General features: G+C 32.5%; 1 non-coding gene across 1 annotated transcript; it reads left to right on the top strand.

Annotated features, from left to right (window-relative positions):
• Window positions 1-2,323: 2,323 nt before the first annotated feature.
• TRNAM-CAU (transfer RNA methionine (anticodon CAU)) lies at window positions 2,324-2,408 on the top strand. The gene is given in 2 exon segments: window positions 2,324-2,361; window positions 2,373-2,408. It is a non-coding gene; the product is annotated as a tRNA-Met (tRNA).
• Window positions 2,409-7,921: the final 5,513 nt, after the last annotated feature.

The following is a 7,921-nucleotide window of genomic DNA, read 5'->3' as shown; positions in this document are numbered from 1 at the left end:
AAACAGAATTTAATTTTTTATTTACTCTTCTACTAATTTTATTTTTCCCACTAACCCCACTAACCCTTATTTCACCATAACCCACTAACGGAAAAAACATCCCTTAATCCAAAACTCTAATTTCATTACTTCCTTTTATGGCGCCACTGATATCAAGCAGCCATGGCGAAGACGAATTTTCGAGCCGGACGAAAAGCTTCCTCCAACTCTCGATATGACATGGCACTTCCAGCAAACGATCTCGCGCCACTAGCAACCAAATCTACATGTCCACCTTTTTCGTTGCTCCGCCGTCAACCGATTATAACTGCAACTTGGAGTTTATCCAGATTGGAATGAGATTTATTTGATGTATTTGATTATTTTGATTTAGGTGATGGGAGACCCGTATGGATTTAGTGCGCAGCTTAAGAAGAGACCTACTGAGTTCCGTCTTCACGGTGACTAATTCAATTTCACTTCCATTTGACGGTCACTAGTTCAATTTCACTTCAATTTGGAGTCGATGAAGATGATGAGGTGCAGTTCTTCCCAAATACTCTAGTTGATGCTGAATTTTTTTTCCAATTCTAATTGCCATTAATGCAGGATTTTGGTTTTCTCACTTTATACCTTTTTTTTATTAGGAAACGTTGTGATTATCGCAGTAGTTTTACACTGAATTTTTGTCAGTTCTATTGTACAGATATTCGGTTAGCCTATTGAATATGGTTTTGACAAGTGACAAAAAGGCAAGAAACACTAGGGAGAAGAACATTTTTTTATCTTCGATTTTTGCGGGTGTCAGTCTTTATTCCTCAGTGCTTCCGATTGAAGATGGTAACTTTACAGTGAAATCAATAGCTGGTGACATCCACCTCAATAATAGAATGGTGAACGGCTTTGTTCAAGAATTTAAGAGGAAGAATACAAAAGATATCTCTCGAATTCCTTATTTATTAAATTGTTCATGTTTTATTTTAGGATTTTAATCCATATTGTAATTTCTTTTTTATTTTAAAAAGAATTAATATTGTAATTTCAAAATATATATTAAATGATAATAAATATTTTACAATTCCATAGATTCTACGTAGCCAATAAAAAATTGTACATTTAACGTCGAAATGATTATCAGTATTATGTCATTAAAAATCTACAATAGATATTCTGTCATCTTAATTATGTTTTTTATGACAAAATGAGGTTTTGTTAGTTCAAGATTTACTTTTTACAACAATATTATATTTTTAATGACAAACAAATATCATAATTATAAGCTAATACAATTCTATAATTTCAATCCTGTATTGAAATTCGTCACTTTAACTATATATTTAGATGACGAAAAATGAATTATGTCATTTAAATATTAACTATTCATGACGAAATAAAGTTTTATGTGACAAAACAGTTGTAATAATAGTGACAAAATGAGCGTTACCAAAACAAAAAATACAGTGACACATCTTCTTATTCGTCATATAAAAATAAACAATTTATGACAAAGGTAGAATTTCTCATATATACATAATACCACGCTCCTACCATGACGATCACTGTCACGATAATTTTTTGTCATCTATTGTATATTGTGACGCAAATTCATGTTTTCATGACAATTTTCGTGCGTCACAAAAGATCAAATTTCTTGTAGTGTCGGGTGCTTCTTTTCATACGACATCAAACCGTGAAATCGTGGAGAACTATTTAGTTGAAAACTATGGGAAGGTGTATCTCGCAGATGGTGAGCCATTGGAGATAGCCGGAATAGGTGATGTTCGTTTGAAATTAGAAAATGGAACGGTGTGGAAAATCAACCAAGTAAGACATGTACCTAGGCTAACAAAGAAACTTATTTCAGTCGGACATATTGATGAAAAAGGTCACAATGGGTACTTTACTAATGGATCTTGGAAAGTTAGCAAACTCGAGGTAATAAAACTGGTACTTTGTACATGACCACTAACACTAGTTTCACCCTTTTAAAGTAAAATTATAAGGATTTAGGTAAATATTACAATTCTTGCAAAAAAAAAAATTATATGATGAATATTAAAAAGGATATTAGAAACGTACATCTAAAACATTATCACTACATGAAGGTTAACTAATTAGTTTTTTTAATATCAATTCTCACCATTATAAGATATTTCATGGAAACGGTAAAATCATAATTATTTTAAATAAGTTCAAAATATGTATAATTGGACCAATGTAATTATGTTATGATTTCAGTGGTCATTGCTTCGTATTTCTATATTGAATTCTCCCAATGTGAAGTTTGACTTAATTATTGCCCTTTGTACATATCTTATATGCAGATTCAGAAATCTTTACCGTTGGGGTGGTGGCGCAGTTGGCTAGCGCGTAGGTCTCATAGCTTCTGAGTGATCCTGAGGTCGAGAGTTCGAGCCTCTCTCACCCCAAATCTTTTTTTCCATTTGGGCGGACGTATTTTTATAACTAATATGATGTAATTGTAGTTTTTATAACTAATATGATTTTCATGTAAAAAGCCTAAAAAAAATTAGCTGAAACTTCATCTTTTTGGTATATTCGCAAAGAAACCATAACATTTTTACACTTTTTTATTATTATTTTGAGTTCTACTTTTTTTATAATTTTAATAAATTAAAATTTAATTAAAAAATTATGTTATTTGAGTCTCTAAAATAAGAAATTGGTTTTTTAATGGAAAATAGATATAATATTTCATAAAAAATTAGGGATATAATAAAAATTAGTTGAAGAATGTTATGAAAATAATTATAGAAATATCTTCCCCGAATCTTTTTCCTATTTGGGCCGACGTGTTTTTATAACTAATATGATGTAATTGTAATGTTTAAATTAATATTATTTTCATGAAAAAAGCTCAAATAAAAATTATAACATTTTTATATTATTTTTTTGTTTTTAGTTATAATAATTCATCAGAAAAATAGATATAATAAAAATTAGTTCAAAAATGTTATGAAAATAAAGAGTACATTGAGAATAATTAATAAAGGAAATACATTTCTATAATTATTTGGAAAAATAAAGTTCAAATAAATAAAAGTTTATAAAATATAAAAGGGCTTTTTACATGAAAATCATATTAGTTATAAAAATTATAATTGTATCATATTACAAAACTTAATTCTAAATATGTGATTATCTTTCATATTATATATTGTCTCATCCCTAATGGGCTAGACTTTAAAAATTACTCAAACCTAGGGCTAAAAAATACGGGAAATTTACACAGAAATTTAAATTTGAAAAATTATTTACAAGTTTCCAAGTACTAATTTAAATAATATCAAATTAAGAAAATCATTGTTTTTTATATATTTTAAGGACTAGGTTTTATCAATTAGAGGTCTAAGATATATTTTTTAGGGATTAGGATTTATGAATTGAGGTCTAAAATTTATAAATTAGAACTTTATTTATGATATATAGAAAGTAATGACATATTTAGTATTAAGTTTTGTAATATGAATTAATTGTAATTTTATAATCATATATGATTTTGGGCTTTTTACATGAATATGATAATCAAACTTCAAAATTATAACTAAATCATATCATCAAACTTTATTCTTAACATGTCATTTTTTCTATATATACCAAATAAAATATGTTTTTATACCTAATTTAAAAAGTTTAAACTCCAATTCATAATATTTAGAATTAAGTTTAAACTATTTATTATAGACTCCTAATTTATAATATTTAAAAAATAATGATTTTATTAGTTTGACATAATTCAAAATTATGACTTGACATAGTTGTAAATAGTTTCTCAAAAATGAATTTGTATGTAAATTTCCCTATGATTTTCATGTAAATAGCCAAAAATCAACCCACCCATGTATGGATTCCTAGCTTCTGGGTTTGGTATATAGGTAAACACGTGGTGTACATGGAAGATGTGGAGTATATAGTCTTTCCTTCCTTCTTTCTCAAATATTTTATACTCATTTTAACATTTGTCCTTTTCTTAATATGTCTCACTCTCTCTTCATCCCTCTCTTTCTCCATGTCACTCTTCTCTCCTATGCCTCAATCTCTTCTCTAATCTACATCATCCTTAAGAAATTACACTTCATCTTCTCGATGTTCTGGAACTCTAACTTCATTTCTCGATTCGTAATTTTATACAAACCCTTGAAAAAACCCGTAGAAATCCATGACGGGTTTTGGATAAAAACTCTTTTCGGCGACTCAATATTCTGGAGTTGAAAATTGGACCCAAACATTTCAAGCCACTTACAGTTGTCTCATAAAACATACTCACACTAGTATTCACAGCCACATGTATAATTTAATCACCCAATTCAGCAAAAAAATTCCAAATGGAAGCCATATGAACATTGAGAGTGTTGCAAATGGAGTTGGTATAACCTTCCTGCAACATGTACAAATTTTTTTTAAAAATAGTATAATTATGAACCTTCAATATTACATTATTTATATGCATGGGTCATGCTTTGGCAGTTTCATTAATTTTAATCATTCAATAATGTACTTGCCTTCATGTAGTGGAAAAGAAGAGGAAGAGAGTGAAGGGGAGGAAAGAGCATGAGAGGTTGGAATAGATAGGACATGACGGTTTTTAGCATATGGATTTGTCAGCCAATTAGGGAGAGGAGGATGTTGTAAGAAAGGAGTTGCAATGGAGAAAGAGAGGGATGAAGAGAGGGAGAAGTACACAACAAGAAAGGGACAAAGGTAAAATGGGTATAAAATGTTTAAAAAAGAGGGAAGGAGAGAGACAGCTAGTTAAAAAGAAGAGTCAAAGGTCATAAATGGTGGTCAATTCAAAAATGGCCACCGGTGTAACAAAGTGTCAAGTTCAATGTCATATCGGGAAGAATTAAAGTTCAGTGGCCACAATGTGAAAATAGTTATAGTTCAGTGGCCATTTGTGTAATTTACCCTTCTCTCTTTTTATTGAGATCTTGTTATGATATTAAAGCGCCTTATATGGCATCAACCACCGGAGAGTATGGGGGGCAATAAATTTAACAATCTGATTCATGAAGGAAATCAAAACCAAGGGAAATCAACATCGAGGAGGTAATGAGGATCGCAATTTTAAGATAACTAGGACTGTTCAGAATGGAAAAGAAATAGTAAAATCTGAAAAATGTTAATTATGTGTAGGAACAACAATGGTGAAGAAACAAGAAGACATTCCATGTCAAGATGCGAGTGCATCAACACAGGTTTTTGTGGCTTTCCTAAGAACAAAAAAAAGGATATTTTATCATTCATTGCAGAATGTCGCTGGCGAAAACCATCCATTCTAACAATGAGCAAGTAAGTTAAGGTTTAAATTAGAAATTTCTTCCTTAAATTTGTATTAGTTAAAGAAAATAATTACATGGATTATGTTGTTTAGATTCATTTTTAGGTTATTAATCCTAATTAGAATCATCTATGCATATAAGCAGAAATGAATTGGGATTATAAGTAATACCTACATAAACATGGTCACCAGTCCAACTGTGATATCTACGCAATCTGCCACTTCGTCTCCTACTGTTTCGGTTTCACCTATTTTGGATGCTTTACAAGATGCTAACAAGCACTTGGTTTCTCTAACTAAGGTTGAGATTGTTGGTCCCTTGTAAGGTTGCAAGTATAGTTCCAAGGGGGGTTAGGAACTATTTAAACTTTTTCACAATTAGGGCAGACTTCTTTTTCTAAGGAAAAATGTTTTAACAGCGGCGCTGAGTAAACAGCAAGATACTGGATTAGTCAACTAGTGACTAGGTCAGTTTCTTAGCTTGAGTCAGGAGATAGCACTTAGAGTCTATTCCTGAGCTCAGATGTTCAACCCGCACAACTCAACTTGACCTCTTTACTTGGTCAGTTTTTGGTTATTTTAAGCAAGCAATATATATAAGGAGTTAAAGGTAAGAAATACTTTACTCAGTAGATTTATCCAGGTTCGGCTTCTTCTAAGCCTACGTCCTGTCCCCGGAACACGTTCCGAGATTTCGAATCCTCTACTGAGCTCTTTAAAGGTAGAGCCTCAAACCCTTTACAATCTTAGCAACTGAGTATAACAAGAGTACCTTCCTCTATACCTCTACTCAATCCTAATCTCTCGCTGAGTACTATAACCGAGTACTCAGCCTCTCATTTCTATCTCTAGAAATGATAAGTTTTTTGTCCTATACAATGATTTGATAAGACATTTTAGACGATTGAAATAATCACTCTAGACTTTTACACAAATGTATAAATTGTAGTGTAAGATTTGCTTTGCTTCTTTCTTGCAGAACTTGTGTAGAAATTTGGTCAGCGTAATGGCTTGATCAAGTTCTGTGTGGAATGAAGCTTCTGATGGCACTATTTATAGAGACGTCTGGGCATCGGTCATTTCGAATTTCGAAATAACCGTTGGAGGGAAACGGCTTCCTGTCGTTGTCATCCTGACTTGCTCAGAGCTCTCGGCCAATCAGATTTGTGTATCTTCTGTCCTCGGTCAGCTCAGCAGACTGTCTCTCCTTTTATGGTAAAGTCAACTGGACAACATACTGTGTCGTCTGAACTTTACCCAAAGTAGAAATACTTTGTCTCAAAGTTTTCTTAAGCCAGCTGCTATCTTTGTACGTTTGTCCAATCTACTCAGCAGCTTCATCTTGAAGTTGTTCCCGAAGGTCTTCTAGATCCTTCTTTCGTTGAGTTGCGTTTTATCCAAAACGACAACGTTTTAAAAACGCAGGCCGAGTAGTACTGAGTTGTTTGACTTGGGCCTTGGCTTCCGTATTGGGCTTGGGCCCTTGGATACTTGTGTCTTATAAAAAATTTTAACTCAACATTGAACAAACACATTAGTAGAATAAATCAAAGCATTTAAACTTAGTGTGTTTAGAATATGTATTTTAATTATACTTAAACAATTTTGTCAAATCAAAATTATGTGGAAAGGTGTTTCAACAAACTCCCCCATTTTGATGTTGGCAAAACTATTCAGCGAGGAACTCAGTATGAGCTCCCCCATGATAGTTGACCTGGTATAGTTTAGCAAACTCCCCCGCAAGGGTTGAGCTACTGACTTAGTTTTACTCAAAACATTTAAAGGTTTAATTGAGTAAGTCTAAGGTCAGTTTTCAGATATAGGTCAGCTATTTCAACATATTCTATTTACTCAGTATTAAGCGGAAGGTTTGGTCATATAGAGTGCGCTGAGTAATTTGTTGTTCAATGAGTTCTTAACAGACAATGTATTATAAACACATAGGTCAATGTCAAACATGCTATCAGCATTTGATTTAGTCAATAAATTTTACCCCTATTAAACATAGTTGATTTAATTGAAGATACATAATGAATCAGTACTAAGTAACATATATCATAACTCAGGAATTGAATTAAAGATGCAGATATGATATATTGATAGAAGTCAGTGTTTACACATCAGAATTTATAGATAAGGCATATAGATTACAACTGACTTAGTCTATACTGAGCTAGCCTATCTATTTATTTTTCTTCTGTTGAGACTGACTTCGCTCATGCTGAGCTCTAGCTGCTTGTTCTTTCTCCCCCATTTTTTCAACTTCAGGGAGTCTGAAAGCATCAGTTACGACAGCTCGAGTCAGTTCTTGAGACAGCTCCTTAAGTTTCTCAGCATTTTCATTTACGCCGTCAAAAATTGCAACTCCATCAGCTGATACCTCTTCGGGTATGTTGAGTTCAGCAGCACTGAGCATATTGACGCTAAACGCCTGAGCTTTGCCTTGCCAGATGAGTGCTTCAGTAAGACCAGCAAAGACTTGGTGAAAGGTCTTTAAGAGGGCTGTGTCGTAATACTGACGTTGAAGATTGTTATGACGAATGTGGTTGAAGGTTTGTTGTGCGAGAGACAACATTTCATTCTGCTTCATTGCGTCAGTATCCATTTCTTGCTTATTCAGATTAAGCAGACGAATAGCCT

Source organism: Euphorbia lathyris, chromosome 7 (genome assembly GCF_963576675.1).
Source record: "Euphorbia lathyris chromosome 7, ddEupLath1.1, whole genome shotgun sequence".
Lineage (NCBI taxonomy): Eukaryota > Viridiplantae > Streptophyta > Magnoliopsida > Malpighiales > Euphorbiaceae > Euphorbia > Euphorbia lathyris.
This window is presented reverse-complemented; position numbering and strand designations above follow the sequence as displayed.